Source organism: Vicugna pacos, unplaced genomic scaffold (genome assembly GCF_048564905.1).
Source record: "Vicugna pacos unplaced genomic scaffold, VicPac4 scaffold_65, whole genome shotgun sequence".
NCBI lineage: Eukaryota > Metazoa > Chordata > Mammalia > Artiodactyla > Camelidae > Vicugna > Vicugna pacos.
In genome coordinates this window covers 1,741,842-1,757,292 of record NW_027328746.1, presented here as the reverse complement: position 1 = coordinate 1,757,292, position 15,451 = coordinate 1,741,842, and positions in this window count along the sequence as shown.

Genomic DNA, 15,451 nt, shown 5'->3' with positions numbered 1-15,451 from the left:
GGGAAAGTTTCTACTTTCTCACCATTAAGTATGATGCTAACTGTAGGTTTTTCATAGATATTCCTTATCAAGTTGAGAAAGTTCTCCTCTATTGCTAGGTTACTGAATGTTCTTACCATGAATGGATATTAAGTTTTGTCAAATGCTTTTTCTACATCCATTGATAAGATCATGTGAATTCTTCAGTTTTAGCATTTTGATATAATGGATTATATTAATTTATTTTCAAATGTTAAAATATTATTTCATAACTTGAATAAATCCCACCTGTTTGTGGAGTATAATTTTTATATGTTGCTGGATTTAATTTGCTCACATTCTTTAGAAAAAATTTACATCTAAGCTCGTATTGGTGTGTAGCTTTCTTTTCTTATGATGTCTATGTCTATTCTTGTTATCAGGGTAATGTTGGCCTCTTAAAATCAGAATGTATTCTCTCTGCTTCTAAACTCTAAAAGAGATTGTATACAATTGCTATAATTTTTTCCTTAAATGTTTGATAGAATTCATCGTGAACACATACAGGCCTGTTGCTTCCTGTTTTAGAAGGTTATGAATTATTGACTCAATTTATTTGATAGATTTCATCTTCTATATGTTGTCTAATTATTTTTAAGAGACTTTTGGCAGCTCGTGTCTCTCAAGAAATTGGTCTATTTCATCCATATTTTTTATATTTGTGCACATAAATTTGTACCTAGTACTCCTTGATTATCCCTTTTCTTGAACTATATTTGATAGAAAATAATGTGTTTAAATTTTATGTACATAATATGTTGATTTGATACATTTATATATTGAAATAAGATTGCCATTGCTGCATTCGCTAACACCTCTATTAGATCACATAATTATCATTTTTTGTAACAGGAATAATTAAGATCCAGTCTCTTAGTAAGTTTACTATTTATTTTTTATTGTTATTTTTTAACATTTTTTAATTGATTTACAATCATTTTACAATGTTGTGTCAAATTCCACTGTAGAGCACAATTTTTCAGTTATACATGAACATATATATATTCATTGTCACATTTTTTTTCTCTGTGAGCTACCAGAAGAACTTGTATATATTTCCCTGTGCTATACAGTATAATCTTGTTTATCTATTCTACAATTTTGAAATCCCAGTCTATCTCTTCCCACCCCCTCCCCCACTGGCAACCACAAGTTTGTATTCTATGTCTGTGAATCTATTTCTGTTTTGTATTCATGCCTTGTATGTTTGTTTCAGATTCCACATATGAGTGCTCTCATATGGTGTTTTTCTTTCTCTTTCTGGCTTACTTCACTTAGGATGACATTCTCCAGGAGCATCCATGTTGTTGCAAATGGCGTTATGTTGTCAGTTTTTATGGCTGAATAGTATTCCATTGTATAAATATACCACTTCTTTATCCAGTCACCTGTTGATGGGCATTTAGGCTCTTTCCATGTCTTGGCTATTATAAATAATGCTGCTATGAACATTGGGGTGCAGGTGTCATCCAGAAGTAGGGTTCCTTCTGGATATATGCCCAGGAACAGGATTCCTGGGTCATATGGTAAGTCTATTCCTAGTCTTTGAGAAATCTCCATACTGTTTTCCATAGTGGCTGCACCAAACTGCATTCCCACCAGCAGTGTAGGAGGATTCCTTTTTCTCCACAGCCTCTCCAGCATTTGTCATTTGTGGATTTTTGAATGATGGTCATTCTGACTGGTGTGAGATGATAACTCATTGTAGTTTTGATTTGCATTTCTCTGATAATTAGTGATATTGAGCATTTTATCATGTGTCAATTGATCATTTGTAAGTCTTCCTTGGAGAATTGCTTGTTTAGGTTTTCTGCCCATTTTTAGATTGGTTGTTTATTTTTTTCTTATTGAGTCCTATGAGTTGCTTATATATTCTGGAGATCAAGCCTTTGTCAGTTTCATTTGCAAAATTTTTTCCCATTCCGTAGGTTGTTGTTTTGTTTTACTTATGCTTTCTTTTGCTAATGAAATCGAAATAGCAGTAAAAAACCTCCCTACAAATAAAAGTCCAGGACCAGACAGCTTTACCAGGGAATTCTACAAAACATACAAAGAAAAACTCATACCAGTCCTTCTCAGACTCTTCCAGATGATTGAAAAGGAGGGAATACTCCCAAACTCATGCTATGAAGCCACCATCACCCTGATACCAAAACCAGGCAAAGACACTACCAAAAAAGAAAATTATAGGCCAATATCACTGATGAACATAGACGCCAAAATCCTCACCAAAATATTAGCAGATAAAATCCAACAACACTTTAAAAAGATTATACATCATGACCAAGTGGGACATGACCAGGGACACAAGGATGTTTCAACATTCACAAATCAAGCAATGTAATACATCACATCAACAAGAGAAAGGACAAAAACCACATGATCATCTCAATAGATGCAGAAAAAGCATTTGATAAAATTCAACACCCATTTATGGTAAAAACTCTCGCCAAAGTGGGTACAGAGAGAACATATCTCAACATCATAAAAGCTATATATGATAAACCTACAGCCAGCATAGTACTCAACAGAGAAAAACTGAAAACCTTCCCACTAAAATCTGAGACAAGACAAGGATGCCCACTATCACCACTCCTATTCAACATAGTCTTGGAAGTCCTAGCCACAGCAATCAGGCAAGAGAGAGAAAGACAAGGGATCAAATTGGAAAAGATGAGGTAAAAGTGTCACTATGTGCCAATGACATGTTCCTATATATAGAAAACCCTAAAAGGTCCACACAAAAACTACTAGAGCTGATCAAAGAATTCAGCAAGGTAGCAGGTTATAAGATTAACGTTCAAAAATCAGTTGCATTTCTTTACACTAATGATGAATCAACAGAAAAAGAAAGTAAAGAAACAATACCCTTTTAAAAATATTGTTTATAATACAGTACTATTATCTATTATCACTAGAATGCACATTTTATCTCTAGGACATATTTATTTCTTATTTGTAAGTTTGTAACCTTAAGCAATGTCTCTGCTATTCCACAAACTCCAGGCCCAGGTAAACATTTTTCTCCTCTCTGTTTTTATGAGTTTGGCTTTTTCAAGTTCCACATATAAATGATATCATGCAGTATCTGTCTTCTGTCTTGTTTATCTCACTTAGCATAATATCCACAAGATCCCTCCATGTTGTCATAAATAGCATGATTTCTTTCCATTAGTCTGAAAAATATTCATACACACACACACACACATACACATACCACATCTTTTTTGTTGTTGTTATTTTTAAGAAGGTAACTAGTTTTACTGATTGATTGATTTTACAGGATTTAATCCAGGATCTCATGCATACTTAGCATGCATTCTATCACTGAATTATACCTTCCCTCCCGCATATCGTATTTTCTTTCTCCATTCAAACATTGACAATTAGGTTGCTTACATATCTTGACTTATTGTGAGTAATGATACAATAACATAGAAGTGCAAATATCTTTTTGATATTTCATTCTTCTTAAATTTGGATATTTAGCAATTAGTGAGACCAGTGGTTCATATGATAGTTCTATTTTTAAATTTTTGATAAATCTCCACACTGTTCACCATAGTGACTGAACCAGTATACAATTCCACCAACAGTACACAAGCATTCTCATACATAAATATAACCTTTGATGTATTTTTGACATTAAATCCATACCTGACACTTGCTCTGCACATATTTTCTCCCATTCCATAGGTTACCTTTTTAATCATTGAGGGAGTCTTTTGCTGGGCAAAAGCTTTAAGGTTGATGTTGTCCCACTTGTTTTTTGTTTTGTTGTTTGTGCTTTTGGTGTCATAGCCTGAAAAAATATTTCCAAGAGCAATGTTGAGGAGCTTTCTTTCAGTTCTCATCTATTAGTTGAATAGTATCCATTCTTATAGTTAAGTCTTTGGTCCATTTTGAGCTATTTTGTGAGTGGTGTATGATAGGGGTACAATTTTATTTGTTTGTATATGGTTATCTTGTTTTTCCATTACCATTTATAAAAGAGATTGTCATTATGTCATTGAGTATTCCTGTTTCCCATGTCAAATATTGGATTAACATTTATGTTGGAGTTTAATTATTGGCCTATGTATTTATATTTATGGCAACACCATACCATAGCTTTGTAGTATAGTTTGAAATCATGAAGTATGATGCCTCAGGCTGTGTTTATCTTTCTCATGATTGTTTTGGCCATTTGAGTCTTTTGTAGTTCTATGCAGAATTTAGAGTTGTTATCTCTACTTCTGTGAAAAATGCCATTGGTAATTTGATAGTGATTGTGCAGGATCTATAGTTGGCTTTGGACATTTTAAAAATTTAACTATTTCAATCCACGAACACAGGAAATATTTCCACTTGTTTATCTTCCTTGATTGTTTCAGCAAAATCTTGTAATTTTTGTTGTACATATCTGTCACTTCGATGGTTAAATTTATTCACAGATATTTTATTGTTTTTGATACTGTAGTGAATGGGGTAGTTTTTCCCATTTCTTTTTCAGATATTTCATTTTTAGTGTTTAGAAATGTAAACTATTCATGTATGTTGATTTTATATTCCACAACTCTTCTAAATTCAGTAATCCCAAGTCTTCTGATTGAGTCTTTGGAATTTTCTATATGTATAAGATTGCATCATCTGCAAATAATTAAAATTTTACCACTTTCAAATTGGAATGATTTTTATTTATTTATCTTTCTTAATTGTCATAGCTAGGACTTTCAGTGCTATATTGAATAATACTGGTGATTACGAACACCGTTGTCCTATTCGTGATCTGAGAGGAAAAACTTTCGATTTTTACTAAGTATAAGTTAATTATGGATTTGTCCTATATGACCTGTATTATGTTGAGGTATGTTCATTCAACTGTTGAGAGTTTCTATCATGAAATGACACTGTATTTTGTTAAATGCTTTTTCTGGATCCATTGAGATAATCCTGCGGTTTTTATTTTTCATTCTGTTAGTGTGGGTATATCACATTGATTGACTTGCATATGTTGAAACATCCTTGTATCCCAGGAATAAATCCCACTTGGTCAATGGTTCATTTGCTTATGTTGTGTTGATTTTTTTATATCAGTATCCATCAGGTAAATTGATCTATAGTTGTCTTCTCTTGAAATGTCCTTATCTGGTTTTGGTATCAGGGTAATATTATCCTATTTTGGGAGGTTTTTGATTACTGATTCAATATCCTTACTCATTATTGTTTTGTTCAGATTTTCTATTTCTTTCTTATTATTAGATTGCATGTTTCTGGGAATTCATCAGTTTCTTCTATGGTATATAATTTGTCTACATATGATTGATCAATCTCTTTTGTTCCTATGTGTTTCTACAGTATTAGTTATAATGTCTTCTCCTTCAATTCTGATTGCATTTATTGGAGTTACCTCTCTATATCTAGCCAAAGGTTTGTCAATTTTGTTTAGTTTTCAGAAAAAAACAGCCATTAGTTCTGTTGACATTTTCTGGTTTTCTCTGTTCTCTTATTTATTTCCACTCAAATATTTATTATTCCCTTTCTTCTGCTAATTTGGGCTTCATCTGTCCTTATTTTCCTAGTTCCTTGAGGTGTAAAGTTAGGGTGTTTGTAAGAGATTTTTCTAATTTATTTTTAAAGTTTTATTGAAATATGATTGACATGCATCACTGCATAAGTTTGACTTACATATATTGTGACAATTCTTTGGCTTACATATATTATAAAATGATTACTACTATATGTGTAGTTAGCATCCATTATCTCATACAAATAAAATAAAAAAGAAAGCAAGAAAAGAAAAAAATCATTGTGAGAATTCTGATTTGCTGTCCTAATTTTCATATATATTATACAGCAATGTTAAGCTATAATCATCATGCTGCATATTACAGCCCTTGTACTTATTTGTCTTGTAACTATGTGCCTTTTGCCCACCTTTCTTCTGTTTCCCCTCCTTACACCTTCCACTTCTGGTAACTTCAGATTTGATCCCTTTCTCTATAAGTTTCTTTCTTTCTTTCTTTCTTTCTTTCTTTCTTTCTTTCTTTCTTTCTTTCTTTCTTTCTTTCTTTCTTTCTTTTTAAGATTCTACATATAAGTGAGATCATACAGCATCTTTCTCTGTATAGCTTATTTCACTTAACATAATGTCCTCAAGATCTATGTTTGTTGTCACAAATGGCAGGATTTTCTCATGCCTGAATAATATTCATATATAATATTTTAATCCATTCATCTGTCTATAAACTCTTAGTTTGTTCCATGGCATGGCTTTTGTAAATACTGTTGCCATGAACATGGGGTGCAGACTATTTTTGACTTAGTGCTATTGTTTCCTTTGGATACATTCCCAGAAATGCAATTGCTAAACCATATGCTAGTTCTATTTCTTTTTTTTTTTTACTTTTATCCATATTGTTTTCCATAGAGAATGTTCCAGATCACAATTTCACCTACAGTGCATGTAGGTTTCCTTTTCTCCACATTCTCACCAGAATTTTTCATGCCTTGTGTTTTTAATGATCATTATTCAAGAGGCATCAGAAGATATCTCATTGTGGTTTTGACTTGTATTTTCTTAATAACCAGTGATGTTGAACATATTTTCATTTACATATTTGTCTTTAATATATCTTCCTTGGAGAAGAGCCTATTCAGGTCTTTTGTACTTTTAAAAATTGGATTATTTGGTTTGTCTATTTATGTATTATATATTTATTTGTTATTGGGTTGTTTGAGTTTTTTATATATTTTGGATGTGAATACCTTATCAGATATATGGTTTTAATTTTTTTCATTCTGTAGGTTTTCTTTTTACCTTGTGAATTGTTTCTTTGGCTGTGCAGAAGCATTTTAGTTTGATGTATCTCCACTTGTTTTATTATTATTTTTATTTTGTTATTTGTGTATTAGGTATCATATCCAAAAAAATTATTGTTAAGACTCATGTCGAGGAGATTTTCTCTTTTTTTTCCCCCAGAAGTTTTATGGCTTCAGGTTTTATGTTTAAGTCTTCAAATCATTACAAATTATTTTTTGTGAGTGGTGTAAGATACAGGTCTAGATTCATTCTTCTACATGTGATTATCAAAGTTTCCTGACACTATTTATTGAAGAAATTGTCTTTTCTCCATTTAGTATTCTTGGCTCCCTTTTCAAATATTAGTTGACTATATATGCTTGGGTTTACTTGTGGTTTATTTGTATTCCTTTGATCTATCTTTTCTATTTTTATAGTAGTACCATACTGTTTTTATTACTATAGCTTTAGGTTATAGCTTGAAATTAGACAGCACGATAATTCCCCCTTCGTTCTTCTTCCTTAAGGTTTTCTTTGACTATTCAGGGGTTTTGTGGTTCCATATAGATTTTAGGAGTTTTTCTCTATTTCTGTAAAGCAAAAAAATGCCATAGAAATCTTGATAGGGATTGCAATTAATCTATAGATGGCTCTTTGTGGTGTAAACATTTTAACAAAATTATTTCATTCAGAAAAAATACATGGGATACCTTTCTCTTTTTTTTGTATTATCCTTAATTTTATTCATTAATGTCTTATAGGTTTCAGACTAGAGATCTTTCACCTCCTTGGTAAGTTTACTTTACTGTTTCTAATGCTATTGTTAATGTGATCATTTTCTTTCCTATTGGATAAATTTGACAAGTAACACTGTATAAATTTAAGGTGTAAAACATGCTACTTTGATATACTTATAAATTGTAATATGATTGTCATTGTAATTATATAATTTTCATATTAAATACTTATAATAAAATATGATTGTACTATATGAAAAATATATTGCCTATATTCAATATTCTATACATCAGTTTCTATGGCTTATTTAGTACTTGCTCCAATTTTGTGCCCTTAAACACCATAATTATTTTCCCCCAAAACCTGTCCTTCATAAACACCATTTTACTTTCTGTTTCTTTCTTTTTTTTTTTTTTACAAGTTTAACATTTCTAGATTCTACATATAGGTGACATTATATTGTATATGTATTTCTCTGTCTGGCTTATCTCACTTAGCATAATGTGCTCAAATCTCATCCATGTTATTGCAAATGGCAAAATATCCTCCTTTCTCATGGATAAATAATATTCCATTCATTATATATTTTATATCAGTGCATCTATTGATGGGCATTTGACTTCTTAATATATCTTGGCTATTGTGAATAATGTTGCAGTAAACATGAGAGTACATATCTCTCTTCAAATGCTTGTTTTCATTTACTTTGGATCTACATCCAAAACTACAATTGTTGGATCATATGGTAGATCTATTTGGAATGTTTTGAAGAACCTCTATATTGTTTTCATAATGGTTGGACTAATTTACATGCCTACCAACAGTGTTTAAGTGTTCCCTTTACACCATATCTTCACCAGCATTTGTTTTCTCTTGTCTCCTTAATGATAGCCATTCTGATAGATGTGAGATACTACATCATTGTGGTGTGTATTCACATTTCTTTAATTATTAGTGATATTGAGCATCTTTTAATGTGCCTCATAGTCATTTTGATATCTTTTTTGGAAAAAAATGTATTTAGTTCTTTTGCCCATTTTTTAATTGGATTGTTTGACTTGTTGTTGTCAAGTTATGTAAATTCTTTATATATTTTGATATTAACTGCTTATATGATATATGATTTACCAAGATTTTCTCCCATTCTGTACACTGTCTTTTCATTTTTCTAATGGATTCTTTGCTCTAAAGTAGCTTTTGAGTTTGAGGTTGTCCCATTTGTTGATTTGTGCTTTTGTTGTTTGTGTTTTTGGTGTCATGTCCAAAATATCATTGCCAAAGGGGATTTAAGATGACAAAATAGAAGAATGCAGAGCTCTCTCTCTCCCATGAATATATCAAAAATACATCTACATATGAAACAATTCTCACAGAATGCCTACTGAACTTGGCAGAAGATCTTGTATAATTGGAACTACAAGAAAAATTTTTACCAAAAAAAAAGTTTAAAAGAAAAACAAAGTGGGACCTGCCTGCTTGGGAGGAAGTGATGAAAGAGGAAAAGTGCCCTTACACTTGAAAACCCACTCTCCATCAGAGAGGTCAGCTGGGACAGAAGGAGAGCTTCAGAAGCTTGGAGGAGAAAGCAGCAGCCACTTGGCAGACAGAATGGAGAGAAACAAGCACAGAGAGTCCGTGCAATCTATAGTTTGAGATGCAACCTCACTGATGCATACTGAGACTGGGTGCTGAGCTTGGGCTTCAGAAGACAGGCCTAGGTAGAAGACTAGGGTGAACTGCATGGAGGCAGCCTCAGGAGGCTGGACTGTGGTGTGGGCTGAGGCTGGGAGTGTGCAAAAGAGCCAGGTTCCAAAAGAGAAGACTGCACAGCTGGTGCAGGCAAAGGGAGGGATGCAACATGGCCTGGCCAGAGCAGCCTTATCCACTATCTCAGAGGGCATTGCTTGGCTGCAGCATTGTCAATGCAGTCTCATGGAGATAGGGATGAGATCCAGACATAGCACTATTCTTGGTTTCCTCTAGAGGGGCACAATCACTAGTGTGCAGCTCCCAAGCAGAGACAGGGCTGAAACCTGAACATATTCCTGGAGGTTGCATGACTTCAGAAGCAGGGCTGAAATTTGATTCCAGTCCCAGGTGGCTGTGGCAAATTTGCTCCACTGGTGTGTTTGCAAACTCAGCACCACTGGGACATCTGAGCAGAATACTGGTGTGCAGCAGGGGCAGGTCTTGCATTATCAACAGACATGTCTATGTGGAGGCAGGGCAGAGGCTTGGGTCAAAACTGTAGCCCATGGTGGATCCAGGTGAATGACTACACACACACATCAGAGGTTCCAGTGCCTGGTATCAAAGGACCTGCACTGGTGACTTTGTGAGCACAGAGCCTAAGGGACACCAGGACAAGTTGCCAGCATTTCTGCTGCTGAGGCAGGGACAAGGGCAGCATGTACTTTGAAAGCCCATACAATGAATGATAGGCAACACCACAAAGGGCACTTCCCAGTGGATAACTCCTGTGTAGGAATACTAAGCAGCTCTTCTCCTAGCAGAAGCACTCCAGTTCAGCCTACCACACACCACAGCTCAGAAACAGATCTGGGGTCTTCTACTCCAATAACAAGAGCATACAGATCTGGACAGGTATGTGACAACCACACAGAAAAGAAGGATCCATGCACAACGTCCAGTGTAGTCTCATCAACACAACACCAACTATATGACCAATCAAGGGGATAACAGCCAAAACATACAGAGGAGAGACATGGCACACATCCATACTAAAACTACCCTTGTAATGAAAATATTAGATGCACAGTCTACACAGGCATGATCCCACATAAAAACCACCTTCAACATCACAGTAGATAACTTACTCCTAAATACAGAGTTAGAGAACTATAAGTAAAATGAAGAACACTCCCTCAAACCATAAACAAAAATAAACTCAAAGTAACTTAAAAAATTAAACATAAGGCATGACAACATAAATTTCCTAGAAGAAAATATAGGCAAATGTTCTCTAACATAAATCTTAGCAATGATCTCCTAGAGCAGTCTACCCAGGCAATAGGAACAAAAGCAAAAATAAACAAATGGGGCCTAATTAAATTTATAAGCTTTTGAACAGCACAGGAAACTATAAACAAAATGAAATGACAAAATATGGAGTGGGAGAAAATATTTGCAAATGATCCAATTGACAAAAGCTTAATTTCCAGAATATATAAAAAACTCATACAACTTAATAACAAAACAAACAGCCCAATCAAAAATGGGCAGAAGACATAAGCAAACATTTCTCCAATGAATACATACAAATGGCCAATAAGCATGTGAAAAATGCTTAGTGTTGCTAATTATCAGAGAAATGCAAATCAATGCTACCATTAGGTATCACCTCACACCAGTGAGAATGGCCATGATTAAAAAGTCCACAAATAATAAATGCTAGAGAAGGTGTAGAGAAAATAGAGCTCTCCTACATTGTTAGTGGGAATATAGTTTGGTGCAGCCATTATGGAAAACAGTATGGAATTTAAAAAAAAATAAAAATAGACACCATATAATCAAATAATCCCACTTGTGAGTGTATATCTGGAAAAAAACCCCTCTAATTTAACGATACATGCATCTACCCCAGTGTTTATAGCAGCATTCTTTACAACACCCAAGAAAATGAAGCAACCTAAATACCCATCAAAAAATGACTGGATAAAGATGTTGTGGTTTATATATACAATGGAATATTACTCCTCCATAAAAAAGGATAAAATAATGCCATTTGCAGCAACATGGATTGACCTAGAGATTATCATAGTAAGTGAAGTAAGTCAGAAACAGAAGAAAAATACTATATATATATAATGTGTATATATATAACATATGTAGAATCTAAAAGAAATGACACAAGTGAACTTACATAAAAAGAAACAGATTCACAGACATAGAAAATAAGCATATGGTTACTGGGGGGAAAAGAGATGTGGAGAGACAACTTGGGAGTTCAGGATTTGCAGATACTAACCACTATATAAAAAACAGATAAATAACAATCTCCTACTGTATAGAACAGGGAACTATATTCAATACCTTGTAATAGCTTATAGTGAAAAATAGTGTGATAATGAATATATATGTATGTATGTATAACTGAATCACTATGCTGTACACTAGAAATTAACACAGCATTGTAAACTGACTGTACATCAATTAAAAACAAAAAGACAAAGCTACAAAGCTGGAAGTATCATGCTCCCTGACTTCTGAATATAATTCATAGCTACAGTAATCAAAACAGCATGATACTGGCACAAATACAGACACACTGATTAACATAAGAAAATAGAAATCCCAGAAGTAAAACCACACAATCTACAACAAAGGTGGCAAGAACCTAAAATGGAGACAGCATCTTCTACTAGTAGTGCTTGGAAAACTGGACAGTTTCCTGTGAAACAATAAGATTAGAGCATTACCTCACACTATACAAAAATTTAAAATGGATTAAACACCTAAATGTAAGACCTGAAACCAGAAAACTCCTAGAAGACAACATAGGGAGAACATTCTTGGATAAAAATTGTAGCAATAATTTGGATCTATCTCCTAAGGCAAAAGGAACAAAATAAAAAAAATAAAGAAATGAAACCTAATTAAACTTAAAAGCTTTTGCACAGCAAAGAAAATCATTGACAAAACAAAAAAACAACCGACTGAATAACAAAAAAAATTTGCCAATGGCATGATTGTTAAGGATTTCAAATCTAAAATATATAAACAACTCATACAAATCAAAATTTTAAAAAACTGACTAAAAATGGACAGAAGACCTAAATAATTTTTAAAGAAGATATACAGATTCCCAAAAAGCACATGAAACAATGCTCAAAGTTGCTAATTATCAAAAAATGTAAATTAAAACTATGACGAATTACCATCTCACATCTGTCTGAATAACTTCATCAAAAATATCTACAAATAACAAATGTTGGTGAGGATGTGGAGAAAAGGGAAGCTTAATACTATGAGAGGGAATGAAAATTGGTACAGTCATTATGGAGATTATGATAAAATTTCTTCAAAAAGTTAAAAATAGAAGCACCATATGATCCTATAACCTCACTTTTGGGTATGTATCAAAAGGATATAAAATCAGTATTTCAAAGGTATATCTGTATGCCCATATTTATAGCAGCATTATTTACACTGGATGTGACATTGAAACAACCTAAGTGTCCATCAAGAGATGAATGATTAAAGAAGATATGCTATATATATATACACACACACATATACACACACACACACATATAATTATATTATCATGGTATAATGATATATTATAAAGATATAATTATATATATAATATATATAATGGAATATATTTCAACCTTTGAAAAGAAGTAAATCCAGCATTTGTAACAACTTGCAAATATAAATGAACTCAGGATATTATTTTACATGAAATAATACAGATAGAGCAAAATGAATACAGAATAAACTCACTTCTATGTAGAATAAAATTAAAAATACAAACCTCAACCTTATATTAACAGAGAATATAACAGGTGTTAAGAGCCTGAGTGGCTGGGGTAAAAGGGGAAATGGTGACAGTAGTTGAGTGGATTGTATGGTGGAAATTTAATAAGAAAGTAGATTTCAAGATTTCAAAATTTCACCACACTTAAAAATGGTATCTTCATAAGCTTTTGCAGTTCAAAGAAAACCATAAGCCAAAAAAAAAATGACAACCTATGGAATGGGAGAAAATACTTGCAAAAAATGAGACAGACAAGAGCTTAATTTTCAGAATATATAAAAAGCTTATACAACTTAATAACCAAAATAAACCCAATCCAAAAATGGGCAGAAGACCTAAACAAGCAATTATCCAATGAAGGCATTCAAATGGCCAATAAGTACATGAAAAATTGTTAAATATTTAATTTACATTTTTTGAGAATTTTCAGAGAAACACAAATCAAAACTGCAATGAGATATCATCTCACATCAGCCAGAATGGCCATCATTAAAAAATATACAAACAATAAATGATGGAGAGGCTGTGGAGAAAAGGGAACCCTCCTACATTGTTGGTAGGAATGTAGTTTGGTGTAGCCATTGTGTAAAACATTGTGGAGACTCCTCAAAAGTTTAAAAATAGACTTACCATAAGATCTGGCAATCCCACTCTTTAGCATATATCCAGAGGGAACCTTGATTCAAAAAGATACATGCACTCCAATGTTCATATCAGCATTATTTACAATAGGCAAGACAAGGAAACAACCTAAATGTCCACTGACAGATGACTAGATTAAGATGTTGTAGTATATTTGTAGAAAGGAATACTATTTAGCCACAAAAATAATAAAATAATGCCATTTGCAGCAACATGGATGGACCTGTAGAATGTCATTCTCAGTGAAGTAAGCCAGAAAGAGATAAAAACCATATGATAGCACTTACATGTGGAACCAAAAAAAAAAAGACAACTTATTTATAAAACAGAAACAGACTCACAGGCATAGAGAACAAATTTATGATTACTAAGGGGAGAAGAGGGTGGGAGGGGATAAATTGGGAGTTAGAGATGTGCATATACTACTATATATAAAATAGATAAACAAGCTTATACTTACTATATAGCACAGGGAACTATATTCAATTTCTTGTAGTAACTTATGGTAAAAGGAATATGAAAATGAATATATGTATGTTCCTATATGACTGAAGTATTGTGCTGTACACCAGAAATTGACACAACATTGTAAACTGACTATACTTCAAAAATATATTTAAAAAAGAATATGTTGAGGAGTAACATCACCATCATGGTGGCACAAACTATTCCTTTCTTTTCTTTCCTTTTAAAACAACTAATTAGACATCCATAACCAACTAAATTACCTCTGCACATTAAAGCAAGGGACCCTGAAAATTTATACCCACCTGTGCATCTGAAATAAAGAAAAAGGAAGTTAGTAAGATATGAGGATCCAAAAAAGTTAACAAACCTGTCCCACACCCACTTGGACCCGAATAGTGCAAAACTGGGCAGGTACCCACTGTTGAAAGAGAATTTGTTGAAATCCAGCATTCCAGATCAGAAATTTCCACATGCCATTGGGGTAGGATAGAGACATCACTGGACACAGCAGAGAGAGAGGAACTTGCTAAAATGATCTCTCCCTCCAGGGCCACACTGCATGAGGCTGGACTTTTGACAGACAGTGTGATCTCTCTGGGAGAGGAGGCAGAAAGCAGTGTCCTCTTCCAAAGAGGAAGTGAAAATGTGGATGTCTGCCTAGTTATCTCAGTTTTGTGGGTTGTGGCTGGAGAAACATTTTTCTCCTAGCAGCACCTACTTTTCTTTGAAGGGACTTACATAACAAGGGGGAAAAAAAGAAAGGGAATGAAACAGATAAGAATACCAAACAGCATTAAAGGAATGTTTCCTGCTGCCTGATTTAGGACTCCAGCAGGAACTCTACCCACAAACTTCTGGTAGCACTCCTCTCAAGGATTCCCCCACCAGACTTGTGGACACCCCCTAACTCCAAGGGCAAAATCCATATCATCCCCATTCTGCTACTGGCTCCCTATTTGTGTTCCCAAGTATCTCTGCAAAAACAACCTCTGATAGACAAAGGGGGAGCTCAGGTAATTGGTAAACATTGGTGGGCAAGGAAGAAAACATAGACTTGAGCTATAATGCCACCTTCTAGAATACAAAATGAAGGTTTCTAATAGTCAGACCATTGAGTTATAAAATCCAAACAAGACATAAAACCTTAGTTAAAGAGGTTACTGCTACTTCAAATGCAAAAGCAGACTTGCATACCTACAAACTATGAAAAATCAAGGAAATACAGTATCACAAAAGAAAATTATATTTCTCTACAACCAAACTGAAAAGCAAGAATGTTGTGATCTAACTACCAAAGATTT